The following is a 16235-nucleotide window of genomic DNA, read 5'->3' as shown; positions in this document are numbered from 1 at the left end:
CCTACCATTGGAGCAAACAATTTTGAGCTGAAACCTCAGCTAGTTTCTCTAATGCAGCAAAACTGCAAGTTTCATGGACTTCCATCTGAAGATCCTTTTCAGTTCTTAACTGAATTCTTGTAGATCTGTGATACTGTTAAGACTAATGAAGTAAATCCCGAAGTCTACAGGCTCATGCTTTTCCCTTTGCTATAAGAGACAGAGTTAGAGTGTGGTTGGACTCTCAACCCAAAGACAGCCTGACTTCTTGGGATAAGCTGGTCACGGCTTTCTTAGCCAAGTTCTTTCCTCCTCAAAAGCTGAGCAAGCTTAGAGCTGATGTTCAAACCTTCAGACAGAAAGAAGGTGAATCCCTCTATGAAGCTTGGGAAAGATACAAGCAGCTGACCAAAAAGTGTCCTTCTGACATGCTTTCAGAATGGACCATCCTGGATATATTCTATGATGGTTTATCTGAGCTATCAAAGATGTCATTGGATACTTCTGCAGGTGGATCCATTCACCTAAAGAAAACGCCTGCAGAAGCTCAAGAACTCATTGACATGGTTGCTAATAACCAGTTCATGTACACTTCTGAGAGGAATCCTGTGAGTAATGGGACGCCTATGAAGAAGGGAGTTCTTGAAATTGATACTCTGAATACCATATTGGCTCAGAATAAAATATTGACTCAGCAAGTCAATATGATTTCTCAGAGTCTGAATGGAATGCAAGCTGCATCCAACAGTACTCAAGAGGCATCTTCTAAGGAAGAAGCTTATGATCCTGAGAACCCTGCAATAGCAGAGTTAAAATACATGGGTGAACCATATGGAAACACCTACAATCCATCATGGAGAAATCACCCAAATCTCTCATGGAAGGATCAAAAGCCTCAGCAAGGCTTTAATAATGGTGGAAGAAACAGGTTTAGCAATAGCAAGCCTTTTCCATCATCCACTCAGCAACAGACAGAGAATTCTGAGCAGAATCCATCTAGCTTAGCAAATTTAGTCACTGATCTATCTAAGGCCACTGTGAGTTTCATGAATGAAACAAGATCTTCCATTAGAAATTTAGAAGCACAAGTGGGCCAGCTGAGTAAAAGGATCACTGAAATCCCTCCTAGTACTCTCCCAAGCAATACAGAAGAGAATCCAAAAGGAGAGTGCAAGGCCATTGAATTAATTACCATGGCCGAACCCACAAGAGAGGAGAAGGACGTGAATCCCAAGGAAGAAGACCTCCTGGGACGTCCAGTGATCAATAAGGAGCTTCCCTCTGAGGAACCAAAGGACTTTGAGGCTCATCTAGAGACCATAGAGATTCCATTCAACCTCCTTATGCCATTCATGAGCTCTGATGAGTATTCCTCTTCTGAAGAGAATGAGGATGTTACTGAAGAGCAAGCTGCCAAGTTCCTTGGTGCAATCATGAAGCTAAATGCCAAATTATTTGGTATCAAAACTTGGGAAGATGAACCTCCCTTGTTCACCAATGAACTAAGTGATTTGGATCAAATGACATTGCCTCAGAAGAGACAGGATCCTGGAAAGTTCATAATACCTTGTACCATAGGCACCATGATCTTTAAGGCTCTGTGTGACCTTGGTTCAGGGATAAACCTCATGCCCCTCTCTGTAATAGAGAAACTGGGAATCTATGGGGTGCAAGCTACTAAAATCTCATTAGAGATGGCAGACAATTCAAGAAAACAGGCTTATGGACAAGTAGAGGACGTATTAGTGAAGGTTGAAGGCCTTTACATCCCTACTGACTTCATAGTCTTGGATACTGGAAAGGAAGAGGATGAATCCATCATCCTAGGAAGACCTTTCCTAGCCACAGCAAGAGCTGTGATTGATGTGGACAGAGGAGAATTGATCCTTCAAATAAATGAGGACAACCTTGTGTTTGCAACTCAAGGATCTCTCTCTGCATCCATGGAGAGGAAGCATAAAAAGCTTCTCTCAAAGCAGAGTCAACCAAAGCCCCCACAGTCAAACTCTAAGTTTGGTGTTGGGAGGCCACAACCAAACTCTTAAGTTTGGTGTCAAACCCCCATATCCAAACTCTAAGTTTGGTGTTGGGAGGTCTGAACAAAGCTCTGCACATCTGTGAGGCTCCATGAGTGCCCACTGTCAAGCTATTGACATTAAAGAAGCGCTTGTTGGGAGACAACCCAATTTTTATTTAATTATATTTTTTATTAGTTATATGTCTTTATAGGTACATGATCATGTGGAGTCACAAAATAAATCAAAAAAATTGAAAACGGAATCAAAAACAGCAGAAGAAAAATCACACCCTGGAGGAAGACCTTACTGGCGTTTAAACGCCAGTAAGAAGCATGTTTTGGGCGTTCAACGCCAGAACAGAGCATGGTTCTGGCGCTGGACGCCAGAAATGGGCAGCATCTGGGTGTTTGAACGCCAGAAATGCACCCTGGAGAAGAGCTGGCATTGAACGCCCAGAACAAGCATGGTTCTGGCGTTCAACGCCAAAAATAGGCTACAAATGGGTGTTCAACGCCCAGAACAAGCACCAATCTGGCGCTGAACGCCCAGAGTTGTGTGCAAGGGCATTTTGCATGCCCAATTTGGTTCAAGGTTGTAAATCCTTGAACACCTCAGGATCTGTGGACCCCATAGGATCACCTCAGGATCTGTGGACCCCACAGGATCCCCACCTACCACCACTCACATCCATCCACTCTTCCCCATAAACCTACCTCATAAACTCCACCTACCTTCAAAATTCAAAATCAATTTCCCACCCAAACCCACCCCATATGGCCGAAACTTAACCCCCCTCCCTTCCCTATATATAGCCCTCCATTCTTCTTCATTTTTACACAACACAACCCTCTCTTCTCTTCTTGGACGAAACACAACCCCTTTTCCCTCTCCTCTATACTTTCTTCTTCATCTTCATCTATTCTTTCTTCTCTTGCTCGAGGGTGAGTAAATTTCTAAGTTTGGTGTGGTAAAAGCATAAGCTTTTTGTATTTCTATTACCATTGATGGCACCTAAGACCGGAGAATCCTCTAGAAAAGGAAAAGGGAAGACAAAAGCTTCCACCTCCGAGTCATGGGAGATGGAAAGATTCATCTCCAAAGCTCATCAAGACCACTTCTATGATGTTGTGGCCAAGAAGAAAGTGATCCCCGAGGTCCCTTTCAAGCTCAAGAGAAATGAGTATCCGGAGATCCGACGTGAAATCCAAAGAAGAGGTTGGGAAGTCCTAACAAACCCCATCCAACAAGTCGGCATCCTAATGGTTCAAGAGTTCTATGCCAATGCATGGATCACTAGGAACCATGATCAAAGTAAGAACCTGAATCTAAAGAATTATGTTACAATGGTTCGGGGGAAATACTTAGATTTTAGCCCGGAGAATGTGAGGTTGGCATTTAACTTGCCTTTGATGCAAGGAGATGAACGCCCCTACACTAGAAGGGTCAACTTTAATCAAAGGTTGGACCAAGTCCTCATGGACATATGTGTGGAAGGAGCTCAATGGAAGATTGACTCTAAAGGCAAGCTGGTTCAACTAAGAAGATTCGATCTCAAGCCTGTGGCTAGAGGATGGTTGGAGTTCATCCAACGCTCCATCATCCCCACTAGCAACCGATCTGAAGTTACTGTGGATCGGGCCATCATGATCCATAGCATCATGATTGGAGAAGAAGCAGAGGTTTATGAAGTCATCTCCCTTGAACTCTACAAAATAGCCGAAAAGCCCTCTCCTGTGGCAAGGCTAGCTTTTCCTCATCTTATCTGCCATCTATGTTACTCAGCTGGAGCTTTCATAGAAGGAGACATTCCCATTGAGGAAGAAAAGCCTATCACTAAGAAAAAGATGGAGCAAGCAAGAGAGCCCATTCATGGAGCTCAAGAGGCGCAGGAAGCTCGTCACCATGAGATCCCGGAGATGCCTCATATGCATTTTCCTCCACAAAACTATTGGGAGCAAATCAACACCTCCCTAGGAGAATTAAGTTCCAACATGGGACAACTAAGGGTGGAACATCAAGAGCACTCCATCATCCTTCATGAAATAAGAGAAGATCAAAAAGCAATGAGGGAGGAGCAACAAAGACAAGGAAGAGACATAGAAGAGCTCAGGACATCATTGGTTCCTCAAGAAGGAAACGCCACCATCACTAAGGTGGACTCATTCCTTGTTCTTACTTTCTCTGTTTTTCGTTTTCTATGTTAAGTGCTTATCTATGTTTGTGTCTTCATTACATGATCATTAGTAGTTAGTAACCATGTCTTAAAAGTTATGAATGTCCTATGAATCCATCACCTCTCTTAAATGAAAAATGTTTTAATTCAAAAGAACAAGAAGTACATGAGTTTCGAATTTATCCTTGAACTTAGTTTAATTATATTGATGTGGTGACAATGCTTCTTGTTTTCTGAATGAATGCTTGAACAGTGCATATGTCTTTTGAAGTTGTTGTTTAAGAATGTTAAATATGTTGGCTCTTGAAAGAATGATGACAAGGAGACATGTTATTTGATAATCTAAAAAATCATAAAAATGATTCTTGAAGCAAGAAAAAGCAGCAAAGAACAAAGCTTGCAGAAAAAAATAAATAGAAAAAAAATATAGGCGAAAAAAAATAGAAAGAAAAAGAAAAAGCAAGCAGAAAAAGCCAGAAGCTCTTAAAACCAAGAGGCAAGAGCAAAAAGCCAATAACCCTTAAAACCAAAAGGCAAGGGCAAATAAAAAAGATCCCAAGGCTTTGAGCATCAGTGGATAGGAGGGCCTAAAGGAATAAAATCCTGGCCTAAGGGGCTAAACCAAGCTGTCCCTAACCATGTGCTTGTGGCGTGAAGGTGTCAAGTGAAAACTTGAGACTGAGCGGTTAAAGTCAAGGTCCAAAGCAAAAAAAGAGTGTGCTTAAGAACCCTGGACACCTCTAATTGGGGACTTTAGCAAAGCTGAGTCACAATCTGAAAAGGTTCACCCAATTATGTGTCTGTGGCATTTATGTATCCGGTGGTAATACTGGAAAACAAAGTGCTTAGGGCCACAGCCAAGACTCATAAAGAAGCTGTGTTCAAGAATCATCATACTGAACTAGGAAAGTCAATAACACTATCTGAACTCTGAGTTCCTATAGAAGCCAATCATTCTGAACTTCAAGGGATAAAGTGAAATGCCAAAACTATTCAAGAGGCATAAAGCTACAAGTCCCGCTCATCTGATTGGAGCTATGTTTCATTGATAGTTTGGAATTTATAGTATATTCAACTCCAGAAAGTGCCTCTGCACGTGTAACATTCAAGCTCAGCCCAAGCACATACCAAGTGGGCCCCGGAAGTGGATTTATGCATCAATTACTTACTTCTGTAAACCCTAGTAGCTAGTTTATTATAAATAGGACTTTTTACTATTGTATCAGACATCTTTTGATCATTTTTAGATCTCTAGACCTCCATGGGAGGCTGGCCACTCGGCCATGCTTAGCCTCTATTCACTTATGTATTTTTAACGGTAGAGTTTCTGCACTCCGTAGATTAAGGTGTGGAGCTCTGCTGTTCCTCAAAGATTAATGCAAAGTACTACTGTTTTCTATTCAATTCATCTTATTTCGCTTCTAAGATATTCATTCGCACTTCAACCTGAATGTGATGAACGTGACAATCATCATCATTCCCTATGAACGCGTGCCTGACAACCACTTTCGTTCTACTTTAGATTGAATGAGTATCTCTTAGATCTCTTAATCAGAATCTTCGTGGTGTAAGCTAGATTGATGGCGGCATTCATGAGAATCCGGAAAGTCTAAACCTTGTCTGTGGTATTCTGAGTAGGATTCTGGGATTGAATGACTGTGACGAGCTTCAAACTCGCGATTGCTGGGCGTAGTGACAGACGCAAAAGGAGGGTGAATCCTATTCCAGCATGATCGGGAACCTCAGATGATTAGCCGTGCTGTGACAGAGCATTTGGACCATTTTCACAAGAAGAGGGGATGTAGCCATTGACAACGGTGATGCCCTTGCATAAAGCCAGCCATGGAAAGGAGTAAGACTGATTGGATGAAGACAGCAGGAAAGCAGAGATTCAGAGGAACGAAAGCATCTCTACACACTTATCTGAAATTCTCACCAGTGATTTACATAAGTATTTCTATCCTTCTTTTATTACTACATTTCAAAAACTACATAACTATTTTATATCCGCCTGACTGAGACTTACAAGGTGACCGTAGCTTGTTTCATACCAACAATCTCCGTGGGATTCGACCCTTACTCACATAAGGTTTATTACTTGGATGACCCAGTGCACTTGCTGGTTAGTTATGTGAAGTTGTGAAGATATGTTTAGACCATGGTTCTGTGCATCCGTTTTTGGTGCCATTGCCAGGGAATCAATTTCGAACAACAATTCACAACCTGAGTAACAATTTCGCATACCAGGTGGCCAACTCTTTTCAAGGACTCTTCTCATTTTTGTAAATCTTGTTCTCAATGCATTAGATTTGTAGATATCTCTAAGAAGGATGAAATTCCCTAACGAACCATGCTATTTTGTGAGATTTTCGATGTGTGGGGAATTGATTTCATGGGGCCATTCCCAAATTCTAATGATTTTCTCTACAGTCTACTAGCCGTTGATTATGTGTCCAAATGGATGGAAGCGATACCCACCCGGACAGATGATGCTAACGTAGTCCTTTCTTTTGTGAGAAATAATATAATTTTTAGATTTGGGTCGCCACGAGCAATCGTGAGCAACCAAGGTTCACACTTTTGCAACAGAAGAATGGAAGGACTCATGAAGAAGTATAGCATCATGCATAAAGTAGCCACGGCCTACTACCCACAAACAAATGGCCAATCCGAGGTTTCTAATCGGGAGATTAAACACATCTTGGAAAGGATTGTGAAACCCAATAGGAAAGATTGGAGTGCCAAGCTCACCGACGCATTATGGGCCTACCGAACGACATACAAAACGCCAATTGGCATGAGTCCCTTTCGGTTAGTGTATGGCAAAGCTTACCATTTGCCGGTGGAAATAGAGCACAAGGCATATTGGGCCATCAAAGAGTGTAATTCATGTTTGGATGGAGCCGAAATTGAGAGGAAGATACAATTAGCGGAGTTGGAATGTTTGAGGCTTGAAGCTTATGAGAACTCTAGACTTTACAAGGAAAAGATGAAAGCCGTGCATGATAGGAACATAAGAGGCAAAGAATTTAAAGCCGGTGATCTAGTCCTTCTTTACAATTCTAGACTGAGATTGTTGCCCGGTAAACTAAGGTCAAAATGGGAAGGCCCATATCAAGTACAGAAGGCGGAACCCTATGGGGTTTACCATTTGTGCCATCCCTCAAGGTCGGATATCATCAAGGTCAATGGGCACCGTCTCAAGTTGTATCATGGTGAGCAAATGAAGAGCAACAAAGAGGTTGAGGTATTCCTTTTGGAAGACGCACCTCTTGTCAAAGAGCAATGAACAAGTGAAAGTCCAACTTAAGGACATTAAACAAAAGTGCTAGGTGGGAGACACCCCACCATGGTGAGATCTATCCTTTCCCTCCTTTGTGTACCATTTTTTTTTCTTTTTTTTGAATTCTTCATGGTTTTGTAATTGTTTAGCTACACTTTTTCTTGATTAGCATTGCTTGTGCCTACCTCGGATAACTTGTTCATAAAGACTTGCATTGATTTTTCCATGAATGACTTGATTATGTGGTAGAAGCACATTTCTCTTTAGATTTTGCATTGATTTTAGGTGCCTTTGATTGTTTTGGCTTGTTTGGCTAGTGAATACATGATAATTAGGCATTTTTTCTATTCATTAAAAAAAAAGGAGGGGGGGCACGCATGCGCGCACTGTGCGCGTATGCGTCCCTAGGCTTTCGCAACCCCTAGGCCATTTACCAGAGAGTTGTGCAAATTTTGGGCCAGCTTTGGGCCTTGGGCATAACCAACATCACGCGTGCGCGCACGAGACGCGTACGCGTCCATGTCAATTCACGCAAAAATACGCGTGCACGCACTAGCCGCGTATGCGTCACTAATGCATTTTGCGACCTTGGGCCATCGTCCAAAGAGTTGTGCCCGGGTTGGGCCAATTTCATGCTACTGGCTCAGCTCAACTCACGCGTAGGCGCACCTGGCGCGCACGCGTACCTCGCCATAATGCCAATCGACGCGTCAGCGCACCGTGCGCCTCCGCGTCGCTCAACAAATTTTACTTTCTGGTACTTTTTCCCGAGAGTTGGGCCAGAGTTGTGCCCAACCTGTGCTCAGGGCACAACACATATGCACGCGCATGCGCACCTGGCGCTCGCGCACACACTCACATTTCACTACTTCACGCACACGCGCACCGTGCGCGTCCGCGTCGTTACTGATTTCGCCGATGCGCGTGCACGTGATGTGCGGAAAACGATCCGACACAAAACTCACCGGCAAGTGCACCGGGTCGCATCAAGTAATAATAACTCACGGGAGTGAGGTCGATCCCACAGGGATTGAAGGATTGAGCAATTTTAGTTTAGTGGTTGATTTAGTCAAGCGAATCAAGATTTGGTTGAGAGATTTGTGATTTGCAGAATTTAAATTGCATGGAAAATAAAGGGAATGGGTAATTTGCATGAAATTAAAGAGAACTAAAATTTAAAATGCCAAATCTTAAAGAGCAAGAAATTAAATAGCAGAAACTTAGAATGCAAGAAATGTAAATTGCAGAATCTTAAAGTGCAAGAAATGTAAATGGCTTGAATTGTAAAGGGAATTGGGAATTGGATTTGCAGAATTTAAACAAGGAAAAGTAAAATTCAACACACAGAAGAGTAGAAGATGCCTTGGGTTGAATCGGATCTAAAACAGAAATATAAAAGAGCTTGAAAAGCAGTAAACAGAATGGAAATCCAGATCTCAGGACTCAAGAGACTAGATAACCAAGTCTAGATCTCAATGCCTTCCTAGATCCAACAAGAGCAATTGCAAAGGAAATGTAAATTGCAGAGAAAGTAGAAGAAGAAGCAATTAACAGAAACTGAAATTCAATTGTGCAGTAAGTAAACAGAGAGATCTCAGGATGAGATTGAAACAGAATTCCTTCAATTCTCCAACCCAAGATCCAAGCAAATGCAATTGAAATTGAAAGCAAGAAAACTAAGAGGAAGGGAATTCAATTCTCCTTCCCCGAGACTTAGAAACTCAAAATCACTCAACACCAAAAGCTCTCCGAAAACTACCTACGAAAACTAAAGGAAAGCTCCCTACACAACTACCCAATCAAAACCGAAAAGAAATTTCTCTCAAAAACATAAATCTTAAGCTATTTATACACTTTTTTCAAATGGTCTTCAAGCCTTGAATTGGGCCTTTGCTTTTGATGGAATTGGGTTGATAGAGGCCTTGGTTGATTGCTCTTGGAGTTGGAGAGAGAACCAAAGTGAACCGGGTTGGGAATTATAAAAGCTTGAGTAAAAGTTTGAGGCAAACTTTTACTCAAACTTTTTACACCAGCTGCCCCATTCTTGCTGCTACCAACGTTTGAGCTAAAGTTTGGGGTCAAACTTTTGCTCAAACGTTGGCCCCCTTATGCACACTCATGGCGCCAACGTTTGCCAAAAAGTTTGAGGCAAACGTTGGCGCAAACTTTTTGTCTCCAGGGTGTGTTCCTGATGGCGCCAACGTTTGCCAAAAAGTTTGATGCAAACGTTGGCGAAAGCTTTTGTCCTCCAGGGTATTGATTTGTGATGCCAACGTTTGCCAAAAAGTTTGAGGCAAACGTTGGTGCAAGCTTTTTTCCCAAAAGTTTGAGCTAAAGTTTGAGGCAAACTTTTGCTCAAGCTTTTTGTTCCCTGTGGTGTTTTCACTTATTCCGAAAGTTTGAGCTAAAGTTTGAGGCAAACTTTTGCTCAAACTTTTTGTTCTCTCTTGCTCCTAGCCATTCCTTCTTGCTTCAACCTTTCTCCAAGCTTTCTTCACCTATCATTAATCAACCAAACACATCAAAGCTATACTCAAAATCATGAGATTGTCATTCTTTCATAATATGTGGCAATTATAGCATAAATCCTCATGAAATTGCATTAATTTATCTATGGTTGATTAAATCAAAGAAAACATGAAAATCTACCCAATTGGCTTGCTTGTGGCTCAAGAAAGTGCATAATTCAATTGAAAACAAAATAAAAAGGCTAGTGAAACTAGGTTAAGATGACTTGTCATCAGCACGCGTGCATGGCGCGCCCGCGTCGGTTTCGCAAACCAATTGAATGAGAGTGTGCCTTTTTCCCTCCATTTTCTTTCCTCTTCTTACCATCACCCCTCTTCTTCACCTCTACCCTCCTCTACCATCCCTACCTCTTCTTCTCCACCACCTCCAGCGGCAACCACCACCTCCGGCAGACCCACACCTCTTTTCCCTCTCCTCTCCTTCACTAACTCTTCTCTCACCTCCATACCCTATCTCCTTCTCCCCCCTCTAAGGTACCCCTCCTTTCTAAATCTTTAATTTTAGTTCCCCTTTCCTTTTTTTTTCCATCCCCCCAATTACATGCTCTTATTTTTTTTAAGTAGTTGCATTCATGTTCTCCTTGTTTATTGCATTTTATTTCTTTATTTCTTTTCATTTTCTCATGCGTGTTCTAAGTGGAGCTTACTCTTGCATTGATGAGTTTGTTTGATTTACTTGCATTCTTTTGTATTTAGTGGTGTGATATGATGATTGACGATGCTTTATGGGGTTCTACATTGCCACTATTCTCTAAGTTTTTGTCATAAAGGGATGCACACCAAGTGTTTGATGAAAGAACCATATGACTTCTTGGAATCATTTTGACTAAGTGTTCTCTATTTTGGTGTTCCTTCTCATTCACTTGTTTGTTCATGTATACATTGAGCTTACCACATTTCTTGCTTCATTTCTACACGCTTATCCCATATTTTTTCTTACCTCCTGTTGTTATTGTTATAAGTGTGCGCTTCTCATGCTTCGTGTTCGCATGCCTATACCACTCATGTATCACATGCTAGTGACTAGATATGATCTTCATTATTGTCTTAGTTACATGTTGCAGCGGTCATGTATCTAAGCCACTTATTCTTTTGTGCTTTATAACTTGCATGATTTTTCTTTCTTGGCGCCTCGTTAGGCTTAATTTCACCACCTTTCCTTCTTTTCTAGGATGGTGCTCAAAAGAGACAATGGAAAGGCGCCCAAGAGGTACCATCACGGTCTACTGGCAGAGCACACCAAGGCCCGCAAGCTAAGGCCCTCCTCACAAAGCCCAGGAGCGTTGCTAACATTGATGTTTCGGAAAAAGATAATCCGGCGAGGGATCTGAACAAGTTCCCCAACCGCTATTGTGAACTTGTCTATCCCTTGATCAAACCAAGGAACTATCATGCGGAGCCCCTTCTGGCCCCTCCGGCTCATGTCATACCGCTCATTTTGCCCCACATCGAACGACAGCAATGGGAATTCCTATTGAGGAAGCCACGGGAGGCGAACTTGTCATGGGTGTCTGAATTTTACACCAATTTCCATTCCCCTTCCCTCACATCGGTATTGGTGCACCGAAGGCAAGTTTCCGTCAATGAGGAGGCCATTCAAAATGTGCTTAAGACCTGAACATTAGCGGACGGGGTTGATACCTATCAGGAGATTTTGTTGGCCCGGTGCGAATATGCATTTGATTGGGATGCTATTCTTAAGGTCATTGCCACACCCGAATCATTCTGGATTTGAGGTAGGATGAGGCCCTGGCCCAAGGGCATTGACGCAGATTTCCTCACCAGAAAGGCTCAAGCATGGGCCCAAATTCTAGCCCACTACGTGCTCCCAAGCACCCATGGCTCATCTATCACTGCCGAGTTAGCCTTGTTGGTTTGGTGTGTCCTCACAGAGAGGCCGGTGCATGTCCCCCGTCTCATCTGCCAATCTATGGGCCGTATTCACGCTAAGGGGAATCTACCTTTTCCCGCTCTAGTGTCCGACTTAGTCGCCACAGACGGTGTTCCCCGAGAGACTGACGTTAGGATTTTTACCAGTAAAGAGATTCATAGAAACAGTTGCGTTGTAGATATAGTCTCTAAACTGACAAAAATCCCTTCGTACAAACGTTTTAGGTGTCACAAGTAACAAACCCCTTTAGAAATTGTTAACCGAGTATTCAAACCTCGGGTCATCTTCTCAAGGAACTGCGAGGAAGTATGTTCTTACTATTGGCTATAAAGGTTGTAATCGGGGTTTAGAAGATGAGAATCAAGTAATTTAAATGACAAGTAAAGTAAATGGCAATTAAAATAAATAAATACTATAAAGCAGACTTTTGGCAAGGTAAGAGAAGTTGGAGGTCCAACGTAGTTATCTCTCTCAACTATAATGAAAGCTGAATCTAAACTCCACTTGATCAACTTATACTAGGGCAAGGGAAGGTTAAGGGACTAATTAAATTGACCTTTGAATCCTATTTATTTCCTAAGAAAAGGTTGGGATTACTCAAGTTCAGCTCAATTAGCAAGATAACGATTATCAATTATGTTGAGTTTAATAACTGTTGAGTTACTAAATTCTTAACCAGGACCAAAAGGGAAAAAAGTAAAATAGCTGGAATAATAAAAATATCCTTAGATGGGAAGCAATAGTAACTTAAATCAAAGAGAACAATCATAAACTGAAAATACCTCAATTATCATTAATTCGAATAACAGTCTGTAACATGGAAGAATTCTTAAATTAAATTATAATAATCAATTCAAATGTTGGAATAAATAAATAAAAGTAAAACTAAAATAAAAGAACATTAAACCTGGGATCCAGAGTTACTCTTAAAACAAGAAGAAATCCTAAATCCTAAAAGAGAGAGAGAGGATCTCCCTCTCAACTAAATCTAAATCATTGAAAAGTAAAATATGCGAGCTCTCTTTGAATGGGTGCATTCCCACACTTTATAACCTCTGGTCTATGCTGTCTGTACTTGGATCTGGGCCAAAAAGGGCTTCAGAATTCGCTGGGGGCATATTCTATAAATTCTGATACGTGGCCTCTGTCACGCGTCCGTGTGGCTCACGCGGTCGCGTCATTTGGAGCTTTTCCTTGCCACGCGGTCGCGTCAGTCATGCGACCGCGTCATATGCGTTCTGCTTAAGGCGTGCGGTCGCGTCAGTCATGCAGCCGCGTCGCTGCTGATTCATGCTTGGCATGCGATCGCGTCGTCCATGCGATCACGTGGATACCAGTTTCCTTAAAGCTCCGTTTTGCTTTCTCCTTCCATTTTAGTATGTTTCCTTTTCCATCCTTTAAGTCATTCTGCCTTAGAAAATCTGAAACTACTCAACACACTAATCACGGCATCGAATGGAAATAAAGGTAATTAAATTAATTAATTTTAAAGCTTAGGAAACATGTTTCTCACAATATGACATAATAAGGAAGGGAAAGTGAAACCATACAATTAATGTGAATAAGTAGGTGAAGGAATGTATAAATTACTCAAATTAAGCACAAAAGAACTCATGAAATATGGGTTTATCAACCTCCCCACACTTAAACACTAGCATGTCCTCATGCTAAATCCAAGGTAAATAATTAAGGTTAAAGTGATGGAATGTCATGCAATGCAACCTAATTTAAATGCAACTACCTAAATGAATGATGCATCATGCAACTCTAATTTATTCACTCATATATAAAGCTTACATGTAGTCAAGTTAATTCACATTCTCAAGGAGTCATGTATATATATATAGCCAACCCTTAAATAATAAAGCATTTTAGCAAATGAGATGGGAAAGAAAACTTTGTACAAACTTGCAAAACAATTAGTAAATTAAGTACAGATATATGTTGATGAGTTATTGAACCCTCACTGGATTTTGTGTTTACTCTCTAGTCACTCGGTGTTTATTGGGTTGATTCACTCCATCTTTCTTTTTATTCTTAATTTCTATAGCTTTGTTCTTCATCTAACCAATCAACAATTATAGAATATAGTCATACCAAAAAGTCATGAGGTCTTAATTAAGGTTGTAATGGGGCCAAGGTAAAGGTAAGGATTTATGTATAGGGTTAAGTGAGCTAATAAGCGAATCCTTAATTAGACTAAGATCTCACCTAACATACATTTTTAGCAAGATAAAACTTCTTTACCTATTATCTCATATCATCCCATTTATTGTTACATGCTCATGTTTCACTCTTTTATTATTATCCCATGTGCATTGCTTTTATTTTGCATTGGGGAATTTCTTTTGTATCCCCTTTTATTCAAATGCTGAAAAAAAATAACTTTCTCTCTCTCTTTTTTTTTTAATGCACATGGTAATTGAATTACTTAGATTTTTTTCACGAACATGCTTCCCAAATTTATTTTATTTCTTTTAACTTCTCTTACCTTTTTGTTTCTATCATCCATGTTCCCAAAAGGTTTCCCACATTTAACTCTATTCATGATTTTCTATCTTAAGCTAACCAAGGATTCACTTGGGATTTTCTTTTGTTTTTCTGCTTAAGGCTAGTAATTTGGCTAAATAGAATAAAGGGATTTTAAAAGGCTCAAGGGGGCTAACAAGGGTGATGTAAAAGGTAGGCTAATTTGGGGTGAGTGAGCTAGAATCAAATGATGGCCTCAATCATTCTCTTGGTATGTATCTATTCTATATTCTATAATTGGACATATAGATTAAAGCAAAGGAAAGAACATTAGAATAAAAAGAAATGTAACACACAGAAATAAAATTATGGTTTGAATGCAACCATACAATTTAAGCTCAAGACTCACAGGCTGTGTGTTCTCTAACTCAATCATCATATATCATTTATATATTGTATGCAGGTTTAGTTAAAAATTCCCATTATTCTCATAAAAAAAATTATTTAGGGTGGCTTTTAAAGTTTTAACGTTCCTCCTTGATGAAATGTTGTCAGCTTAACTACATCATGTAATGCTATATACAAGGTTTGTGGATTTGAATCTGTTATGTTCAATTTCCTAGCTTACTTCCTTTTTATATTTTTCAATTTAAATTATACTATCTTATACTAAAAAGGGTAAACTATACTAATTAATCCACTAATAAATCAGAATTGCAAACTAAACTAAATAACTAAAATGAACTAAATGGCTAAAATATGAACTAAAGATGCAAAATGCAGAAAATAAAGTAAAAATATATAAAAGCAATGTATAAGTACTCAGAAAATAACAGTAAAAAGAAAAATACAGAAAAATATCTAAAATAAAAGAAAAAGTATGTAGTGGTTCACCAAAATAAACGCCAGAGATGGCAACCTCCCTACACATAAAAGGAAGCATCGTCCTCGATGCTCAATCAAGCTGGGTGTGAAGGAGTGTCATCACTGGGAGGGATGGTAGCGGGGGTCTCAGTGGTGGTGGTGGGCTGAGGGTCTGGCTGCTGTGGAGGAGGTGCTGACTGGATCGGGATCTCAAGATCTGCAGCCTCAATCTGATGTGGGATCGCTGCCTGTGGTGCCGCTGGTGCTGCCTCCTGGGGATTGGTCTCTGCCTCGGGCGTATCCGCCTCCTCCTCAGATGCCTCAGATGGTGTGTCAGGCTCAGACGGGATGTCACTGGATCATATCATCAGCTTTAGGTGCTCAAAGCGCCACTTGTTGCGACGCTCCATCTGGTCAAGTCGTCAGAACAAGCGGTGCACCAGATGATAGACGGGCTCTGTGGCAGGTGGAGGTGCAGTGATGGTAGCAGGGGTAGGTGGTGCAGTAGTGGAGGAAGAGGGTCCAGCAGACTGTGAGGCTGACTCATCAGAAGCAGTGAATGGTGTTGGTCTGTGGCCCAGGGCTAAGAAGTTCTGGCTGTGCGGAATGATCTTCCTGCAATCCGCCGCTGGTGGTCTCTCATCGGCATCCTCCCATGGCACATCAGCTCGACGGCCAAGCTGTGTAACTAGATATGGAAAGGGGAGGGTGCCTCGGACGTGGACCCTGGCCATATAATGCCGAATGAAACGTGGCAGATAAAGGTCCTTACCCTCCAGCACACACCAAAGGAGGGTGATCATAGCAACCGGGATCTCCGTCTCGTGAGTACTCGGCATCACATAATTACTCAAGATCTGATGCCATAACCGAGCCTCATCGTTCAAGTATTCTCTCTTGATCCCTCTAGGCATGGTAGTGTCCTGACCCATCTCCCAAGGAACTGTCGGGTCGAGAGCTATCCGTGCCTTCACGGCATCCCAATCAAACTTCATCTGGCGCATGTCTTCCTCAGCCTTTGAATAACCAT

At 41.3% G+C, this 16235-nt stretch overlaps 1 non-coding gene across 1 annotated transcript; it reads right to left on the bottom strand.

Moving 5' to 3' along the window:
• Positions 1 to 305: 305 nt before the first annotated feature.
• Positions 306 to 413, bottom strand: LOC112752811 (small nucleolar RNA R71). Its single transcript, XR_003177225.1, has one exon. It is a non-coding gene; the product is annotated as a small nucleolar RNA R71 (small nucleolar RNA).
• Positions 414 to 16235: the final 15822 nt, after the last annotated feature.

This window comes from Arachis hypogaea, chromosome 15, assembly GCF_003086295.3.
Source record: "Arachis hypogaea cultivar Tifrunner chromosome 15, arahy.Tifrunner.gnm2.J5K5, whole genome shotgun sequence".
In the NCBI taxonomy this organism is placed as follows: domain Eukaryota; kingdom Viridiplantae; phylum Streptophyta; class Magnoliopsida; order Fabales; family Fabaceae; genus Arachis; species Arachis hypogaea.
This window is presented reverse-complemented; position numbering and strand designations above follow the sequence as displayed.